This window comes from Benincasa hispida, chromosome 10, assembly GCF_027475165.1.
Source record: "Benincasa hispida cultivar pf3 chromosome 10, pf3_genome.v1.1, whole genome shotgun sequence".
In the NCBI taxonomy this organism is placed as follows: Eukaryota; Viridiplantae; Streptophyta; class Magnoliopsida; order Cucurbitales; family Cucurbitaceae; genus Benincasa; species Benincasa hispida.
This window is the reverse complement of record NC_143487.1, coordinates 47,953,303-47,975,461: the sequence shown is the minus strand read 5'-3', so window position 1 is coordinate 47,975,461 and position 22,159 is coordinate 47,953,303. Positions and strand designations below refer to the sequence as shown.

The 22,159-nt window shown below is 34.9% G+C and overlaps 1 long non-coding RNA gene across 10 annotated transcripts; it reads right to left on the bottom strand.

Annotated features, from left to right (window-relative positions):
• Positions 1–662: 662 nt before the first annotated feature.
• LOC120087803 (uncharacterized) lies at positions 663–20,631 on the bottom strand. Of its 10 annotated transcripts, none has more exons than XR_016523820.1 (9): positions 20,270–20,618; positions 19,553–19,807; positions 19,286–19,437; positions 17,356–17,498; positions 17,184–17,266; positions 15,066–15,760; positions 7,532–7,815; positions 2,818–2,919; positions 663–1,167 (listed from the first exon to the last, which is right to left on the bottom strand). It is a non-coding gene; the product is annotated as an uncharacterized LOC120087803 (long non-coding RNA). The 10 variants fall into 10 exon arrangements; XR_016523821.1 differs by having other exon boundaries at positions 17,220–17,266; XR_005484692.2 differs by having other exon boundaries at positions 17,184–17,498; positions 20,270–20,631.
• Between the last annotated feature and the right edge of the window lie 1,528 nt (positions 20,632–22,159).

Here is a 22,159-nt window from a genome sequence, read left to right as displayed (position 1 = left end):
GTTGATCTTCGTTCACGGACATGTACTTGTATGGAGTTCAATTGCATGGAGATCCCATGCTCCCATGCAATATCTGCAGCAACCCTTAGAAACATTGATGTTCAAATATTATGTGTAAAATGGTTTACAGTTGAATGTGTACTAGCTGCTTATGTAGAATTGATCTTCCATGTTGGGCATAGACAAGAATGGAGTCGAAGATCAGATTTTGAAGACTTCGAACTTCTACCACCACGAAAGGTACCAAGTATGGTTAGGGAGGTTATAACAAGAAAACGTGCAACCAGACATTAATAACACCTGACACTGGCCCATATAAGCTCGATGATATGTAATTTATGGGCGATCATTTACTTGTGTACATGCGATCGTGTACTTGTTTCTATGTGATGGTTTACATTTTTATGAACGATTATTTAGTTATATATGGACGATCGTTTAATTATATATGTACGATCATTTAGTTATTTATAGATGATCATTTAGTTATTTGTGTGCGATCGTTTAGTTATTTATAAACGATCATTTAGTTAATACTGCGCGATCGTTTATTTATGTTCTTTTTATTCTCCTTTGTATTGTTTTAATATTATTCAGTTCAACATAGACATACAGTGCAAATTCAATTCAAGAGATTCAAGTATTGATTACCATACATATTGATTAGCCACAACTGGGCAATGAATCGTTTTCTAAACAATTCCATATTGTTCTGATCTAGGCTATCCGTATCCATACCAGTTACAATATATTCTACAAACTTAGAACAAAAAATGTCACAGTCAAGAGACTTGCTCTGTTGGAGTGTTGTCTTTGATCACTTCACTTCCCATGGCCCGTACGTAAATTTTCTATGTCACTTGTCATATCTGACGAAAATCAACATCGACGGTATTAATCTGGCCACCAACTGAAGATAACCATCAAGTATGTCACTATCGATATAGTTAGGCATGGAGTCAAATACATAGATAGTGCACATTTCTAGATTGATGGCAAGCATGGGCCAGTGTTATTTGATGTTGATTGGACAAATGTGAAGTCAACATCTGTCCATGATGGTTTATATTCTTCGTGTTGTCCAAGCACCTAGTCAATAAAATAAGATGAGCCTGCCCAAAACCTCATGTGTGCTTCCTAATCCAACCAGCCTGCCATTTTTCCATCCTGGGACAAAGCAATATGTAAATATAAAGTTGAATGAAGAGTTATTTCAATAATGATATGAAATTTTGCATACGATAAAGCTTGAATCAACCATTTTGAATCGATACTTGCACAGATTAGGTCTCGACTACAACTTATGATGCACGTGTACCAATAAGAAATCCATATTCTGATCCAAACAAAAAAAAATATGTAAGTATAAATCAGATTTTCTAGATGATCGTTTAGGTGTTCTTAAATGATCATTGAAGATTTACTACACGACCGTTCAAGTTTTTCTAAACGATCATTGAGGATTATCCACACAATCATTTAATATTTTCCAAACGATCGTTTGGTATTTCTAACGATCATTTAGGATGTTTTTTAGCGATCTTTTAACATTTTCTAAATGATCATATAGAAATTTTCTAAGTTATCATTAAGGAATTACTCACGTCCCACTCATCAATGTGTTTTGCTTAAGTATCCTGAAGAACTCTTTGGTTCGAAATGTATATAAAACTGTTTGTTCCTCATTTTTAGTTTTCAGATAGCTTTTTCATTTTTTGTATGCATTCCACAACACATCGAGAACTGGGAATAACAGGTCATAGGAATTAACGGTCCTTATGGGTAAGTCAGGTATAGAGGCCAAGGAGTTTGGATTGATAATACTTGTGGCTAGTTTCAATTTCACCGCAAATGCTTATGGCTGAGACTCAATTACATGTGGTTGAGCTTCTTGGTAAAAGTTTGAAGGTGATTGAGGTTATGGATCATTTGTATGTGGTTGGGGATCACTTGAAAGAGATGGTTGATGGTCACTTGAAGGATGGGGATCATTTGAACGTGGTTGAGCTTCTCGCTCTTTGTTACCAACTGTATGTGACTTTTTTATTGGGAATGTCCTAGAACTCGCAGTTCATGTTAAACATTCTATTTATCAATAAAATATTATTATTGAGTATTTTATTCAATAAAGTTGTTGATTTTGCATTCTATTATGAAAATCCAATAAACATATCCATGTTTATATTATGAATTCTTTAACTTTATGAATGAAATTGGGTATCTCATCCTGGTAACACTGTTGGATGCGACCCATTTTGTAGGTAATACAAATGATGTGATCCACAGATTATTCATGTAGAGACATGTGAGTGAAGGCATCCTATGCAATGAGTTTGCATATAGACTGGACCACGAAATAGTCACTTTTCTTGACAACGACCGTTTACTGTTAAAACTGACTATCTCATATTTAAGTAACCTAGGATAACTCGATCTTAATCCTGAGCTAGCTATGAACTCCTGTTTATTCGAGATTATCCTTTGATCTACATGGCTGAGAGTAGTCCAACAACATTGCTCAATAAGCCTTCCATTTTGGAGATAAGACCGGATGAATAGTTGGAGACATAGCCCTGCAAGATGGAATTCATTTCTACCCATTTTAGGGTTAGTAGATAGGTTGTTATCTTAAGTACTGATTCCTGGTCTTGAACATGAAGGATCTCTTGACGAAGAGCATCCATGAGCGCGTTCGGATCTTTACGATTTCACCGTAACCGAAATACAACATATACATTCTCACATACAGTTATGTAAACAAACAGTAATTAACAGCATGTTTTGAACATAAAAGAATAAAGGAAAGAGTTCTCATACCAGTTGAAGACGCTCTTCAAGCTTTGGAACTCAGACGCAACGGAAGACCTCTACGCAATCTCTATCGCCCAGCAAACAAGTTGGCTGCAGCAGCACAATCGTCTACACGAAAGGCAGCAACACGAATAGGTGAATGCAGTGGGGACGACACCACTAAAATGGAGCCTTTGGTATTTCTAAATGATCATATAGAAATTTTCTAAGTTATCATTAAGGAATTACTCACGTCCCACTCATCTATGTGTTTTGCTTAAGTATCCTGAAGAACTCTTTGGTTCAAAATGTATATAAAACTGTTTGTTCCTCATTTTTAGTTTTCAGATAGCTTTTTCATTTTTTGTATGCATTCCACAACACATCGAGAACTGGGAATAACAGGTCATAGGAATTAACGGTCCTTATGGGTAAGTCAGGTATAGAGGCCAAGGGGTTTGGATTGATAATACTTGTGGCTAGTTTCAATTTCACGCAAATGCTTATGGCTGAGACTCAATTACATGTGGTTGAGCTTCTTGGTAAGAGTTTGAAGGTGATTGAGGTTATGGATCATTTGTATGTGGTTGGGGATCACTTGAAAGAGATGGTTGATGGTCACTTGAAGGATGGGGATCATTTGAACGTGGTTGAGCTTCTCGCTCTTTGTTACCAACTGTATGTGACTTTTTTATTGGGAATGTCCTAGAACTCGCAGTTCATGTTAAACATTCTATTTATCAATAAAATATTATTATTGAGTATTTTATTCAATAAAGTTGTTGATTTTGCATTCTATTATGAAAATCCAATAAACATATCCATGTTTATATTATGAATTCTTTAACTTTATGAATGAAATTGGGTATCTCATCTTGGTAACACTGTTGGATGCGACCCATTTTGTAGGTAATACAAATGATGTGATCCACAGATTATTCATGTAGAGACATGTGAGTGAAGGCATCCTATACAACGAGTTTGCATATAGACTGGACCACGAAATAGTCACTTTTCTTGACAACGACCGTTTACTGTTAAAACTGACTATCTCATATTTAAGTAACCTAGGATAACTCGATCTTAATCCTGAGCTAGCTATGAACTCCTGTTTATTCGAGATTATCCTTTGATCTACATGGCTGAGAGTAGTCCAACAACATTGCTCAATAAGCCTTCCATTTTGGAGATAAGATCGGATGAATAGTTGGAGACATAGCCCTGCAAGATGGAATTCATTTCTACCCATTTTAGGGTTAGTAGATAGGTTGTTATCTTAAGTACTGATTCCTGGTCTTGAACATGAAGGATCTCTTGATGAAGAGCATCCATGAGCGCGTTCGGATCTTTACGATTTCACCGTAACCGAAATACAACATATACATTCTCACATACAGTTATGTAAACAAACAGTAATTAACAGCATGTTTTGAACATAAAAGAATAAAGGAAAGAGTTCTCATACCAGTTGAAGACGCTCTTCGAGCTTTGAAACTCAGACGCAACGGAAGACCTCTACGCAATCTCTATCGCCCAACAAATAAGTTGGCTGCAGCAGCACAATCGTCTACACGAAAGGCAGCAACACGAATAGGTGAATGCAGTGGGGACGACACCACTAAAATGGAACCTTTGGTATTCTCGGAGTGAAAACCCCAAAGTGTGGTCTTTGGTGAGTTTGGTAGAGGTAGGGGGAAGAACAAATTGTGTAGACGATAAGCAAGTGGGAGAGAAAAGGAAGCTATCGTATAGCTAAATGCTTATATTTTAGAAGAAGCTACACGATCGTGTAGATTTTACTAAGTGATCGTTTAGTAAAAGGTAGACAATCGTTTAGAAAACACGACACACTATGCAATCGTTTAGAAAAGCTAAGCGATCGTTTAAGGACTAGCGTGCGATCGTTTAGGCGCGAGGTGTGCGATTGTTTAGGCACTGAACAAGTATCGTATAGGTTCTCGACTTATGCGATCGTTTACGTTTCCACATTGATGCCAATTTTTTCTGAACTTTTCAAACTTTTGCAAAAATGAAACAAAATTTCATTTTATTCTTCGGTTACAATAACCGACACAGCTGCTCCCACTAACGCACGTCTGAGAAAAATTTTAGGCCAATTATCATATAATTAACCAATTAAATAATTAGTTAAATATAATTATATTATATTCTTACCCTATAGTTTGATATCACATATCTACTATAGTAATTTCTCCTCTACTTGATATAAGTCATATTTATATCTAATTTTCTCCAAAATAATATATCTCATATATTTAGCCAATTATATCATATATAATTAATTAGTCCAATTATATCATATATAATCGAACTTCCTCTTGTCAATTTGAAAATTTCAAATTAACCCAAATATTGATTCTCGACTTTATCCAAGCTACCCAAGGGACCAAATAAACTTGTGGCTCGAAGCTTCAACGGTCCGTGAATACTGACTAAGCTCTTTAGCCACGAGATCCACCATCCGTTAATTGTCAGGCATTTCACTAAAGATCAACAACTGAACTCTTCTTACCATGGATATATTTCTGTATCCATCGGATATAACCAATCATGAGTACGATGACCCTTCACAGATGCTCGTAAGTACAGCTAGGCTAATTTACCATTTTGCCCCTGTAGTTACATCTCACTCCTTAAGTACCACTGATTTCTCTAATGAACAATACAACATAGTCCAACTATGTGTGAACACCTCTCGGGACAAGAGAATGTGTGTGACACCACATCGTTCAAACCCTAGAATCAGCCCTTAAGGGAGCTATCTATCTACTTACCTCTACATTGGGGAAGAAGTGAATTCCATCTTGTGTAGCTAAGTTCCCAACTCCCAAATCAAACGAATCCCTAAAATGGTAGGTTTGAATCGGTAACCTCGCCACTCGCACCCATACACATCAAAGGACTGCCCTCAATGGCAGGAGTTCCCAACTCACTCAAGATTAAGGTCATGTTACTTATGGTCATCCTATAAATTCTCTGTCATGAACAGTGTTATATAACGAGACATTAGCATTTCGTGGTCAGGTCTTATAGAAACTCTTTGTATAAGACGCCCCCGCTCGCATGTCCCCAACACGAATGATCAGGATCAGACCATCTCTGACAAGTCACAACACTTGTGACCATTCCACAAAACGGGCTGCATCCGTAGCGTTACTAGGATAAGGTTTTCCTCCTATATCCATATACTACAGACCATTTTGGTTATCTCTCAAGACATGATCCACTTGTATGTCACCACATACATGTTTAAGTTACATACTGATAACTAGGGATTTTATGTTTATTAGTTTATGGTAAAGAAAATAAAACATGCAACTGAGCATAAAACAAGATGTGAAGTAAATATCATATATTATACAACACAAGCGTTAGTACAAATTGTTTACAAACTACAGGACACGAGACTTTAGAACATCAACCCCAACAGAACAATTGGGGCCTGCATTCTCATGATAGAGAAAGGAATTGATTCATAAGTATTATGAATCAAATTGTTCATTAAAGGATCAATGGATTAAGGAACGAGATGTATTCACAGGGGTAAAATGGTAAACTTGACCCAACAGTGACTACGAACGACTTGTGAATGATCGATTTATTGATTATGGTTTATATGGATAGAAATATACCTACAGTGAGGAGAGTGCATCTGTCGAGTTATAGTGGTGTGTCTTGATAGTTAACGAATAGTAATTAATTCGATTAAAGAGTTTTAACGAATTAATTACAGATCGTTGGAGCTCATGATCTGTAGGTTCATTAGGTCCCTCTACTAGCTCATTAAATTGGAATAAAAAATTGAGTATTAATGTATGAATTTTAGGGTTTCCGATTGATTGTATATGATACAATTATAAACGTTTAATTTAATTGAAATTAAACGAAATTGGAAAATCAATTAATATTTAAATTATTATTTAAATATAAAATTGATTTATTGGTGATATTATTATTTTATTAATTTAATATTTAGATGTTAAATTAATTAAAATTAATTTTATTTAAATTAATTATTTTGAATTAATGTTATAAAACTAATTTAAATAAAATCATTTTATGAAATCATTTTATGTTAATCGGTTTTTACAATTTTAGGAAAAACCCATTAACATGTATATATTGGAGAATCACCAACATCTATTACTAATCTTCAAGCTGGAGCTGTCCAAAATGCAACCTGATAAAATTGCATGGTTTTTACCTATATATAGAAGCTCCATCCATGAAGACCAGTGAGAGATTGAAAAAAAAAGATAGAAATGTTCTATATTGATAACCGTGCTCTCGTTCCTCATCAACTCAATTTGTTTCAAGTGTTTCCACCACGCATTCTAGCTTGAGCATAATAGAGAAGATCTCGTTGGTAGTCCTCTCGGTGATTCAAGCGAGATTTTGGTGTTTTTCCAGCTGTTTTTGTGGAGGAATCTTCAAAGGTAATATATGTTTCAAACCCTTTTGAATATCATATGTATAGCATGCTTAAAAGTCAAATTAAACGTAGTTTAAGTGCTTATTGATTCTGTAGTCTTCTGTTGCGTGATATAACAATCCTACATTTTCCCCCTTTTCACATCCTCAGGTGAACACTTGGTTGGTTTCTTCCTTTTTCGGCGCTTGGAGAGGTCATTTTTCTCCTATATTTAAATTGTAAATCAGCCAGATCGTGGCCTTACCTTGATTTCAATGTTAAGATAATTAATTTATACAACGACCTTACCTTGATTTCAATGGCTTCATGTTGAGTTGCACTCTTCATAACCTTGGTTGGATCCAAATCGAAGTGGCTCCTAAGATTGAGCAGTCGTATGGGAGTTCAGTTTTTTCATCGACGGTTGCTTCTTCCATCATTTTGTGTTCAACAACCACGCAGTGATCACTAATAAATTTGGAGTGCTCATCATGGGGGGTTCCTTCATTATTATTATTACTACCATCTTCATTATTAGCAGCATCATTATTACCGTCATTATTATTACCATCATGAGTCCTTTTATTGTTATCCTGAACAAATCACACAAAATATACAAGTAAAGAAGGGATCATACATGATTATATAAACGAACGTTTAAGATTTTCTACACAATTTAGGATTATCCAAACGATCGTTCAAGATTATCCAAATGATGGTTTAAGATTTTCCAAACGATCGTTTGGATTATCCTAGACGATTGTTTGAAGAATCTTGTACGATTGTTATCCAAATGATTGTTTAGGATTTTCCAGACGATTGTTTAAGATTATATACATACATACCTCATATAGTTGCTAGACTAGCAGCTTTATTTTGTTCAGCTATTGACCTATCAGATGATGTTAGACAGTAAAGGTATTGTTGGATTTTATGTTCTAAAACTCGTAGTTTGTAAATTAATAAATATATTCTGTTTTGTTTTTCGATAAAGTTGTTATTGAAATTGTAATCTTGAATCCAATAAACTAAGGTCCTGAGGCTATTTAATGTAGTTTGAACTTTATGTAGTGACATAAATGTGGATCAAGTTCAAATATATAGCCAAAATAGTCTATAGTATATGAATGAGGTTGGGCGCCTTATTCTGGGGACACTATGGATGCGGCTCACTTTGTAGTTAGTACAAACGATGTGATCCTGAATCGTTCATATAGAGATATGTGAGTGGGGGCATTCTATGCAATGAGTTTGCATAAGACTGAACCATGAAATAGTCACTTTTTACGTTCTAAATGTCGTTTTATGTATAAAACTAACTATTTCGTTAATTGATGACCTAGGTAACTTAATCTTAATCCTGAGCTAACTATGAACTACTGTTCACTCGGAATTATCCTTAGATCTGCATAAGTGAGGGGAGCTCATCATCGCTGGTCCAATAAGCCTCCCATTTCACGGGCAAGATCGGAATTCAGTTTATAGGTTGAACCTTAAACCAATTGTTCATTAGAGAATCAGTGGAACTTAAGGAATAAGATGTAGTCACGAGGGTAAAACGGGTTTTATGACCCAGCCGAGATTACGAACAACCTGTGAAGGATTAGCTTACCAATCATGGTTATAACAAATGGACACAAATATATCTATAGTGAAGAATGTGCAATTACGGGACTATAGTGGAATGATCCGTTAGTTAACGAATGTTGATTAGCTCCGTCTAAAGAGTTTAGCTAGCTAATCTCGAATTGTTAGAGCCCATGATCTATAGGTTCATTAGGTTCCTCTACTAGCTCATATGGAATAAACTTAGAACAGTATGATAAAATGATTCGAATTGTTCAAATTAGGTGAAGAGAGAGAAACCGACAAGTATATGTGATATAGTGGTCAGATTTTTCAGTTTAGAGATACAACTTTAATATTTAAATGGGGTTTATATATCAAGAATATGAATACGTTCATATTCGGAAGCTCGAAAATAATGGAAATGGTCAAAGATGTAAAAAGTCAAAGAGTTGACTTTTGACTTTGAAAAGTGAAACTTTGACCGACCTTATATTCAAATGTGATTTGAATTTCAAAAAAAATGAATGCGGATTCATGCTCGGGAGGTCAAAATTAATCAATACGGAAAAAATCATAAAAATTCAAAATGTTGACTTTTTGGTCAAAGTTTGACTTTGACCAAATGACTATTTTGCCCTTTGACTAAAGTTAGTGCGAAAATCCAAACTTTTGTTGGATAATTCCACTAACAAAATAGTGGCTAGGTGTTGACTTATAGTGGAGACATTAAGCCCACTAAGATAGTGGATTATAGATGTTGGATTTTTATGGATTTGGTTCATGCAATTATTGCATGATTTTTTTCTATAAATTGGGCTTTTCAATTTGGTTTAAAGACTTTTGTCAAATTTAGTTTTTCAAAATTGGCCTGAAAAAAAGGAAAACCCAAAACCAAAATTCCATCTTCTTTTTCCCATCTCTTTCTTTCTCTCAGTTTTCTTCATCCACCGGGTCCCACAACCCGGTTCTGAGTCCAGAGGATAGTAGGTTGATAACTCTTAGAAATACAAGTTATTTATACTATTTTATTTAGATATTGTGACCAAAAGAAAGGAAAGTTGTGTCAATTGTATAGAAATTAGCTAAGAAATGCGAGAATTATAAATTATCGTCAATACACCCCTGACACCATTGCGATGATAGAAAAGAATATTTCAAGTCTGTTTTGCAGGAAATCAAGTCACCGCATGCGTTCAAGGCTCAAGATAAAAAGAACAACGCATCTACACCGCATTGCGCCCATCATTCAAGAGTGAATAGACGATCAACGCAATGATGGTGCATGCGATAATCGATCAAGAGCTTTGCGATCAACGCAACTTCAACCGCATGCAATAATAAAAAAAACAACAACGCATGCGGGCAAACGATCGAAGATGTGAAGAGCAACGCAAATGCGGAGAATTCTGACACGTGTACAGCTGACCGTTGTGCATTTCTGATGGGATTGATTGCGTAACAGAACGAATATTCACTCCACCATTTCAGGAACTACCTTAACAATAAAGTGGGGATCACAATGCAAAGAGTCAAAGCTTAGCCTATAAATAGCTCCGGCCATTCCACTGAAAAAGGATTCTTGAATACAGAGAAAAATGTATATACTGATCTGAGGGAGAGACTGGTTGAGCAACTAAATAGAGTAGATCCGAGAAGAATTAAGAGACAAGGCCAAAACGTGAGTCTCCGGGAAAAGAATCCTTCCGATCCCCGCCGTTGAAGCTCTGTACAAAGGTCACCTCTACCAAACGAGTAAGCCTGAGAGGGAAGCTCTTTTGTTCATTCATTCCACAAGCCGGCAAACAAAACCACTGTCCAGATCTGTGTCAAGATGTTAACACTCTTCTATATTTGTTTCTATCTCTTAATCATCAATTGTATTCATCTTCTTAATCTCTATCATTCACACCATGTATCAGACGTTTAATCTTAGTATTAATTGTTATGATCATTTTCATTCCCATCTTTCTGTCTATTTCTGTTCATCCATAATTCACTTTCTCTACGATGTTTTCTTAATCCCTTGGATAATTAGTATGAATTAAGTAAGTAATTAATTGGGTTAAGGAAATAATTATGTTTAGTCAAAGTATGCTAGACGGCATCTTCACCTGTGAGAGCAGAAGTGAAGATGCCATTCCGCCTATCGAGAGAGGGTTGGAAGAATGCGTTAACTAAAGCGAGAAGTACTTCTAGAGATGGAAGCAACCTTGCGTTCGCCACGTCATCACTGTTTCACCATAGAGATATGGGAACGCGGCCGATCACCGAGAGGTGTACGCCAAGGGAAAACGAAACCTTAGTTATATCTTTAACGCAATTAATAAACTTGCGACGTTTGTACTAATTATTCTTTCCCCTTTCTAATTCATCCATAAAGACTTGCCATCGCATACCACGATCCTTTGTATAAACTTCACAGTCAATCTCGAACTTAGCATCATGTATCTTGTATCTTGCATCACGTTAGCCTAGGTTTATTTTTATCGCAATTTATTTTATTAACACAACTTTAGTTTATCTGCACAATTTTATTTTACCGCAATTTAATTTCCTGTACAAACACACACCTTATTAATTGTAAAAACACCGGTCACATATATCACAAATGTAACACACTAACGACAACAATCCCTGTGTTCGACCTCAGATTACTCTGAGAAACTTGCGTTGGAATTATATTTGGTTTCAGCACAAGGAAACTTGTGACAACGCATAGCATACTACAAGCATTTCATTAATAACACATACATCTAGAAGTAGTATCGCATAAAGTGTAAATAAGCATAACACAACATCCACACTCCATCTCCATCTTTCCAAGTCATCAAGTTTATGGTAACATGAGCTTGTATGATTCACATTCATCATTGTCTACATCCATATATGCTTAGAAGGTACAACATTTTCCACAGTTACATAGGTCAAATCTAGTGGTGGTTCGGAAGAGTTCGGGTCAAGATTCAGCGAGGAAAAGCGGTTTTCGAGAGCTATAAAGGTAATTTTAATTACTGTTTTTCCTTCAATTGCATGCATCTTTTCCTTTAAATTAAAAGTAATTAGAGTGTAATTAGGTCCTTATTCAGCTGCGTATGTCTCGAGTCCATCATGTGGTATCAGAGCATGCTAGAATTACGCTCAATTGCATTTGGTGGGTGTTTTTTTCCTTTCTATTCAAGTGTTGAATGAAATATGGACTAAAGTGGATTTATTATGATTTTGGCATTGTTTTTCTTTAAATTTCTTGTGGAAATTTGTAATTGCTCACATGTTTATGAGCATTAATGTGTGAAAAAGGGTTTGTAAATTTGTTGGAGTCATTAGAGTTGAAATTAGGTTGTAATTTCTTGATTCCGGGAGAGAGGACAATAGCAAAACTGAAGAAAGATTGATCAAAGACCCGGAAGAGAGCTCCCAGACCTGAGCCCAACCAAGATCCGACCCGGTTCGGTGAAGCTCGCACACGCCAGCTGTCGATGGAGTGTCCGACCCATTCCGCGACCCGACCCGATCCCGCCTCCCGTTTGCTCGCGACCTACGATTTTCGTTCGCCCGACCCGCCCGCGCCTCCGTTGATTACACTACCGCACGTTGACCAACTAGTCCAGACGGTCTGGATCGATTCGTTTGACCTGGTTGAGCCGGTATGACCGGTTCAACTTGGTTTTTGGTGTTTTTGGGCCGGTTCGAGTGGTTTCTGAGTGGTTCCAGATGGTTCAAAGTGTTTGAAGCCGGTTCCGGGAAGCTGGTTGCTAATTTGTGTAATAAATCAGTTATTTGTTTGTTTTTAATGCCAAAATCGGTCCACTTTAGTGTTATTTACCTATTATGCATATGATGTATAATGTTGTTTGATTACCTATAACTAAATATCGCGGCACTAACGCATTGTATTGAAGGATTTCAATGCAAGGATTAACGCTAGTGCATTAGACAAATGCCGAAGGAAAAGCTCTAGCGCATGGGCCATGCGTCGGAGGGAGTTCAACGCTGAGAAGATTCATTGCTTTAGATTGATTGTGTCATATCACCACTTACAAGTATGGGCACCTGTAGCAGGCGGCGTCTGAAAAGCTTCCACGCAGCTGGTGGCGTCTGAAAAGCTTCCGAGAGTCAGGCGGCTAATCAGGGCATAGACTTTAATGCTGACCAAGACATGGACTTTAATGCTGCCCATTCACCAAGTGGACATGACCAACGGCTATAAATAGATGAAGTCCCTCCAGAGTTAAGAAGTTCGAAAATTATAAAGATCCTTACTCTCTGTATATTGTAGTCATAATTCTAGTTCTGTAGAGGCTGTGCTATGGTGCTAGACGATCAGAAGGGTTGAGAACCACCACCACAGCCGGTCAGGGAGTGGAGGAAGCTAATCTTGAGAAAGAGATTGTATTCTTTGGCTTGACTCAGTTTCCTTCTCATTTATCACTTTCATTTCATTTGTTTTGCTTTTGTAAAGACTCTCTGTTTCTTTATAAAATTCATATGTTTGATCCATCATACTTGCCATTGTTTATTTCTTATTTATGTTGAATGCATTAATACGTTATGCACAACTTCATTCTAAAGCTCAAGCCAACTTGACAAATTGGTAAAAGCATCTTTAACTTAGATTGTTCGAAAGAATAACTAAGCTGCATCAAGTAGGATGCCTAGTACAGCTAGAGATAGACTTACTGGTGTCTATTGAATTTTGTGTTAAATGCATGCATCCTAGAGATAGGTTTTGTATGTTATTCGCATTGAGAAATGTTGAATCAATTCTGACGCATAAACAAAAGATAAGCAAACCATCCCATCTCATTCACATCACATCCTAGTTGTGTACACTCGTCTTAGACCGACGCGTCCATTTACATTAAACTCCATTCTCACATGATCCATCACTAACTACTCAACTCGTTTGCATCTCTTGCACAGGCACAACAATTTAGTGTAAATAACACATTTCTCACATTCATTTAGGAAAACCCCTACAGTAGATACAATGCAAGGTCTGCGTTTGGTTAATTGAATCCCTAAGTTCGACCCTGGACTTACTAGGAACCTAAATTAGATTTATGCTTGGGTCTGGTTTAGGAAAACTTGAACGTCATTAGAAGGAGTATTGTGCATTCTATGCATATATCTAATGCCCAACGCGTTACAATTATTTAAATGCATTACTTATATTTGAAACTTATTTCTTCAATTTATTTTATACAATACACTCCTAGAGCAAATCACGATAGCAACGAACAAAAATCCAAAACCAAAATTCCATCTTCTTTTTCCCATCTCTTTCTCTCTCTCGGTTTTCTTCATCCACCGGGTCCTACAATCCAGTTTCGAGTCCAGAGGATAATATGTCAACTCTAGTGTAGTCCAAAATAGTTCGGGTCGAGATTCAGCGAGGAAAAGCGGTTTTCGGGAGCTACAAAAGTAATTTTAATTACTGTTTTTCCTTCAATTGCATGCATCTTTTCCTTTAAATTAAAAGCAATTAGAGTGTAATTAGGTCCTTATTCCGCTGCGTATGTCTCGAGTTCCATCAGGTATTACCCATCTAACGGACCATGGTAGTCAAGTTCGCCAAATTTTTTCTAACTTATTTACTTTCCTTCCTAAGAACTTTGTAGGATTTTGAATGATAATGTTTTGAGGACGTATTTTGTATTTGACGATTCATCCTGTCCCCTCTTACCCTTCTCATGATTAGTCTGAAACGGCCTATGCGATTTGGGCTTTATGGCATGATGCTTAGTTACTTGCTGATCTTGCTCACCAATATGGGGTTCATCGGACGGAGGGTGTTCTTGCTCCCCAACTTGCTGGTCAAACCCTTCATGCCCCTCAAATGACTTATGGGTATCGAGAGAGTGATCATGCCCCTCAACCTCCTCAATTCTTTTTTCTTTAACATCATAGATCACATCGAGTCCTTCCAGTCGGTCCTCCTTGTACCTTATCTCCTCTACACTTGGTACAAGTCTCATTAAAAACCTAAGCGAATGAGTAAGTCAAAAGACATGAAACTATGATAGATGCAAATAATTACTAAGCGATCACTTACTTACCTTTTTGGGCCGAAACACATTCTTACTCAACGATTTATAAGATGAAGCATGAGAACAAGTCCATTTAAGAATTCTAGGAACTACAGCCTTGCTGACTTAGGTAACTATAAACTTACTTGACATGGATAAAATTTCGTAAACCCAAACCTATGATATGGGAGCTTTGTTACGCATACATAACACGTAGATTAAAGTGAAGTGGAAACGAAAGTACATACCTGGAATGCAAGTGCAAATCCCTTTATATAGTAATATGAGGCATGATGAGCATTTTCTGCTTTCATTGTTTCATGTGCCTCATTTTTCCAATGCATGATAATCTTCATGCTATTCAATGTATGTTTAGAAAAGACGGACGACTATTCATAATATCTAAAGACTTCAGGTTCATCGACAATCCCAAATGTCTTCAAATCAAATTGGGGTTTCTTATCTTTTCCAATCATCACCGTTTCGATAAATAATGCCAATGTAACCTTGACGACATCTTTATCATTTGTAAAAATGAAATGCTCGAACGAATTCTCCATGCCTTGCAAGAACTATCCTTATCATTTGGGTCATTCGATCCAAGAATGAGTTGTTGCAGTTTCTTACCACTCGTTTCTCTTTCTACTATTTCCTTGGTTAGCCACAACCCAGTTATCAAATTAAAATCGTCTTGGGAGAATGTTACCTTCTTCCCCAATATGTTGAATGATATAACATCTGGGTTCGCATCCATTACCTCCCTCAAAAGAAAATGGTGAAAAAGTTGCCCATTAAAGTCTAACAGTGGACCAAAGGTCGTTGTCCTAAACATTCTCATCTACTCTTTTGTCAACTTATTCTTAATAACCGACACAATTTTGTGGACTTAGCAAGAAACTATAGTAGAGAAATATTTCTCAGTAGGGACGACCATTTTAGCAACCTGTAACAAATGTATACATTACCACAATAAGTAAACGATTGCTTAAAATAACTAAATGATCGCATAATAAAAACTAAATGATTGCATAATGAAAACTAAACGATCGCATAACAAAAAACTAAACGATCACATAAAAAATAACTAAACAATCACATTACAAATACCTAAACGATCGCATAACAAACAAGTAAACTGCGTAACAAACAACTAAACGATCACATAAACAAAACTAAACAATCGTACATCTTTATCTAAATGACTGTTTAAGTTTCTCTAACCGATCATTTAAAGAATACTAAACTCTCACCTAGGATTATCTAAACAATCAATTAAGAACAAATACATGATCATTTAACAAAAGTTGAGAGATTGTTTAACAAAAGGTAGGTGCGAACCCTAAATGTGTACAAACAACTGTGAGAAGGTAGCCAAACGCTTAGATGAAAATGAGAGTGACGAGAGAAAACGAGAGAAACTTGAAAGCCAAAAATCGCACAGTGAGAGATGTAAACGAAAAAGTGGAGAGACGGTCTGAAGAGTTTTTTAAATTAGGGTTAAAATTGGTATTTCACATGGGCAAAAAGTTAGTCATAGACAAGTTTTTAGAAAGAGGTCATTCATAGAAAAGTTTTTGAGATTTGGGTCATTTTGTAAATTTTTTCCAAGCAAGAGGCAGAATAAACCAATGAATGAGTAGACATAAGGCAAACACCAATCTCATTTCTGAATAAACTTTATTTTTGAATATAGGATCAGTATGGAAACCCTAGAAGAGGGTGAATGGGGGAGGGAGTGGGGGAAAAAATTCCCCATGAGCTAAAAGGGGACGGGGACGGGGAATGCATTCCCCGTCCCCGCCCTGCCCCGTTTCTCATCCCCGCCCGATTAGGTTTTACATATTTATTTAGTATAGTTATCTAATGTTATGTTATTATTATTATTATATAAATACCACATTTAAATTTCAAATTTGATTATTTATTGGGAAACATAATGAATATGTTTAAATTGAATGTTTAAATTTACATTATATATGTGAATAATTTGATTTATATTTATTTCTTTCTACTAAAAAATTAATTAGCTTTTTTAGACAAAAATTTGAGTAATTAATTTTTAAATTCAAACTGTCATATAAAACTAACCATAATAAATAATTTAGTGATAAAGTTAATTATTTAATTAAAATTTGTCCACATTAGTGATTTAAATTAATTGGCTTTTTACAAAAAAAAAAATAACGGGGAAAAATTTCCCGCGGGAACCCGATCCCCACCCCAATCCCCGTGGAAAATTTCACGGGGATGAGGAATGAAATGGGGAGCGTGGCTGGGGATACCGGGCATCCCCGATCACACCCTGCCCCGTAGACATCTCTATTATAAGCTGTGTTGGATGAGTGAACAGCAGAGTTAAGACATACCGCAATAAAAAAGTAAGCAACACCAGGGAAAAGTACCTCAGCTCTATTAATTTTGTCATCAATAAAGTAGTTCACGGTTGTACCTTATATATAAAAATAGTAAATGAATGAGCAAACTTATTTTTGCATCAGAGGTAGTCATTGTAATAGATAAAAGGACAAGAGATATAACCATCTTAGAGAGGGAGCAGATCAGAAAGCCAAAGTGTGCCAAGACTTGATGAACAGAGGGAAAAACTCCCCAAACTAGAACAACCTTCCATCTTCAGACTCTTAAGACAACGTTTATCGGAAACAAATTGACGAAGTTCACCACTACATATTATAAATAAAAAAGAAATGGCCAAACATCAGTCATTGGAACACATTTTCTGTTATGAACTTCAACTATTAGTATTCTTCTGGTAAAAAAAAATAAAAATAAAAACCAATTAGTACAAAACAAGGTAAGACATATGTATACAAAATTACCCTGCGATGCGATTTATTGATGATTGAGACTTAGTGATCTCCAGAACTTCAAGATTAGAACACAAGAGCGCAATGCAAGCCCAATAAATTTAGATGGAAATTGTTGAACAAGAACAACAAAGACAACCCCATTGTATGACAGTGGACAAATTTGATCTGAATTTAAAGTCATCAACTACACGTGCTACAATAAATGGTTAAACAAGAGATAACAAAAGATTCGACAATGATAATAAAGAATTAACCTAACCCACAATGCATGAATAACCCAAAAACTACCATAGTGCAACCGGATTCATTTAGACAAATAATGCATAAATATAAACTATCAAAGGATACCTAAGAAGTTCCACTACCATAAACCACTCATTGGAAGTCATAAACAACTAAGCTATGACTACCACAACTGCAGAATAGTTATAGCATTCCAATACTAAATCTAATCCAAAACTTTAGAACAAATAGACTTTTAAGATAAACATCTTATAAATACTTGTTATTAATGTTGTTATGAAGTCCTTTTTGTGTTGGATGCACCTGCTCCAGTTGTCAACCTTCTTAAAACATGTACAATGCAATCTTCCTATCTAGCCTGGAAAAACTTGTCAAACTTCTTAATGTTGTTATGAAGTATGATGAGTATTGAATCTTTGTTTCTGTGTTTCTTCTCTTGATGAGTTGTGAAAATTATGGAAATATTTTTAGTATACTGAAAAAGTTAACTCTTTTCACAAAGAATAGTGCACATTGAGCAAGTTCGTCTTGGATGTTACCTAGAAGGCATAACCATAAACAACAAAACTTACAAACTTACAAATACAAGAAACTAAACAAATTTATCTCCTCAAACAACAAAATTGTATTTTATAATAGAAGGAAAAACTACTATCCTCAATAAGCAACACTACAATTCTCAATCCAGATTTCATTTCCTCGAACAAAAGTCAACTTTCTTGAAATCTATACAATCAAAATAAAGTTTAAATATTAGAATTAATATGAGATCAATAGAAATCACAAACAACTTTTCACTCCGAGCAAAAAAAATATTATCACAAAGACAATATTAGTTTTAATCATTATGAGCTTTATTATGTAACCCTTATGAGCTTTGGTAACTTTGTTTTGATTGTATAGATTTCAAGAAAGTTTTATCGCATTGAAATCACAAAGACAATTCAAGAAATGTCACAGTTGAAGGCAATCAAAGAACGAAACAATATTGTTGAATCATATAATAAAATTGAATCACTAACTCAATTTCTAGAGTTCCTCAATTATCTCTCCCACTTCTGACCAAAGAAAAAGTCCATTTTGTCAACCAAACATGACCAATCATCAACTACAAAGACTAAAACCTTACAAGTATCTAATCAAAACAACAATCAAAAGAAATTGAAAACTATGTTTCCATCAATATAGCAATATAAAAAGAAATTCAAAACTACATTTCCATCAATCTAAACAACAAGGAAAAATTGCGTAATAAAAGTACAAAATATAAAAATTTTGTTATAAACGACCACATAGAAGCTCGAGTCACATAATAAAAATTCAAAGTATGCCAAAACATAAGTATAAGCATATGAAAGAGGAAAGGAGGAAATTAACATCCAAAATCTAAAACTCACATGATCTAATGACGACAAAATGAAGAACCCAAGAAGAATAGGGCCAACAGGGAGTCCTTTCCTTTCTTTGTAGCAGTCTCAGGCATAACCCCTCTTCAAAATGTTCTTCTTGAACCTTTTCACCTTCCAATCCGCAAGATGTGTGATGTCGTCTACAAAACCCATCAATTAAATCAAATCAAATTATAATTCAAAAAGAAGTATTTATATTGCAGCTAATAGCTTCATGACGCCCTTATAAGTTTAAAACCCACCAAATTAACCAACCTGGAGCTCTAAATTTTGGATGGAAAAGCTGGACGGATGGACGACTACAAATCTACGGACGACAGAGTCCCACGACTACAGATATGCGTTGTTAAAGACTGATAGAGACCCATGAAAATTGACGAAGACTGACGGGCGAACGGCGACTGAGACTGACGGCCAAAGAGAGATCTAAGCGTGACAGAGACGGACGAACAACCATGAACGGAGGACGGACAAACTAATTTGCACAGCCAAGCTTGGACGACGGACAACCTGATTCGCACGACCACAAATGGATAAGGTTTGGGTAAGAGAGAAATGAAAGGGTTTAGGCGTGTAGGCGCGAGCTGAAAATGAGAAAAGGGATTTTTCAATAAAGTAAGAAAAAAAATTAGACCTTCAATGTCAGTTTAAAACCGACATTAAAGATTCATTTTTTTAACCGACATTGTATATCCGGTTTCACTTTTTTCAACCGACATTAAAGCCCAAAATTCTTGTAGTGACTTTTAAGCACTCTATTTAATTTTAATAATAAAAATGGTAAAAGATACACAAATTAAAGAACTACCAATCAAAGTAAACAAATATGAACAATAAATTTCAAGAACAAATATAACAATTAATTTCATGTAATAAACTATAATAACACTATAATTGCAAAATTTAAAAAGTTTAGGGATAAAGAAATTAACATCGGAGATTTTTATAGTGGTTTGGTCAAATTCGACTTACATCCACTTTCCAAGCTCCTCTTGGGTATGTCACTATAAACTTGACTCTTTTCACGGCTTAGAGTCGAACTACTACAATGTTCTTTTCTCCGGCGTAAGAACAAACCTGATCCTTTTCATGGTTGAAGATCAAACCGTTACAAAAATGTTGTTATGGGTTCAAGAGTAACCCTTTACAATAGATTTAGAAATGAAGAACAAGATGAGAAAAACTCTCTAAGAGAGTGGATTTACAAATTGTAGCACTCAACAAATTAATCTTCACAATACAATAAATCTCAAGAATAAGTTGAAAAGAAAAAAAAATTAAGAGCTTTGAGAGAATAACAATGGTGGCTTTGAAGATTGTAAAAATGTGTAGTTGTTGTACAAATGTGGAGAAGATGAGTTTAAAAAGAGAAGAAAGTTGTTGGAAAGCACGTTTAATTTGAACCATTAGATATTGAAAAAGAAAAATCAATGGTGGAGATTTTTTTTTTTTATTTATTAAACTAGCCATTAGACACAAACAAAAAAAAGTAACATTAAATTTATTTCCTTTTTAAAAATTCATTAAAAAAAAAGTCCATCATGTGTAAAAAAAATTAGTCATTAAACACAAACATAAAATAATATTAAATTCATTTTTCTTTTAAAACAAATAAAAAAAAATAAAAAACCTACTATGTGTTATTTCTTTCATGTTCCAAGTGGTTGACACCTTTTAATTGGTCTACTTTTATGAATAGGTTGTGTCACTACTTGGATATTTTTCCATTAAGTTTGTTTTGGCCATAACTTTTTCATTTGAGCTCCGATTCACGTGATTTGAAATGTATTAGATTTGTTATTTCGAGCTCTATGCAACAGAGGCTTTGAAAAACTAAAATTATTAGTGAATAAGAGCAAGTTTGATATCATCAAAATATTAATCAATTAGTTAATTAAAATTGTATACCTCTATCATACGAAAAGGTAGATTTTTTTTATGGTACAAACACTGTACTAGTTGAACTATGCTCATTTTGACGAAAAAGTAGAATTTTCTAAATACTACCCTAGTATGAGTATTATTCTCATTTATTACGTTAGCATCTTTTTTTTCTTCAAAATAAAGTGGAATCATTATTGAAGAAAAAAGTTATAATGTGAATATGGAGAATCTTGTACTATTTCCATAATACAAAAAGAATTTCTGCGTGCGAAAGACATGTGGACCATTTATTTTGGAAAAGTCCTGTCTTTATCGCAATTATTGTCCTCTATTATTATGTTTTCTTTGAAAAAGATTTGAAAGGAATAAAAAAAAAAGGAATAAAAGAAAAAATGTAAAGCAATTCTTTCAATTCCAATCCAATCTTCATGAGATCGAGTCAATTAGAGTTGTCTAATCTTGTTCGGAATCGTCTCAACCATACAAAATTAAATGACATTGATGTGTTTGGAATAACTTATAAAAATTGCTCTTTAAAAAAAATCATTATAATATTTTAGAAAAGCTAAGATATTGTTTGAAAATATAATCATTTGATTTTTGAAAATTTAGCCTCTATTTGATAACTATTTGGTTTTTAAGTTTTAAAAATTAAGTCTATAAACACTCGTTTCACCTTTAAATTTCATGTTTTGTTATCAACTTTTTACTAATATTTTTAAAAACCAAGTAAAATTTTGAAAACTGAAAAAAGTAGTTTTCCAAAACTTGTCTTTGCTTTTGGAGTTTTGCTAAGAATTTAACTATTATACTTAAGAAAGATGTAAATCATTGTAAGAAAATAAGAGAAAATAGACTTAATTTTCAAAAATCAATAACAAAAATTGAAAATGTTACCAAACAGGGCCTTAATCATTTTTTTCTAATTTAAGCTTATAATAACATTACTCTCAATTATATATTTATTGATTTTATAAT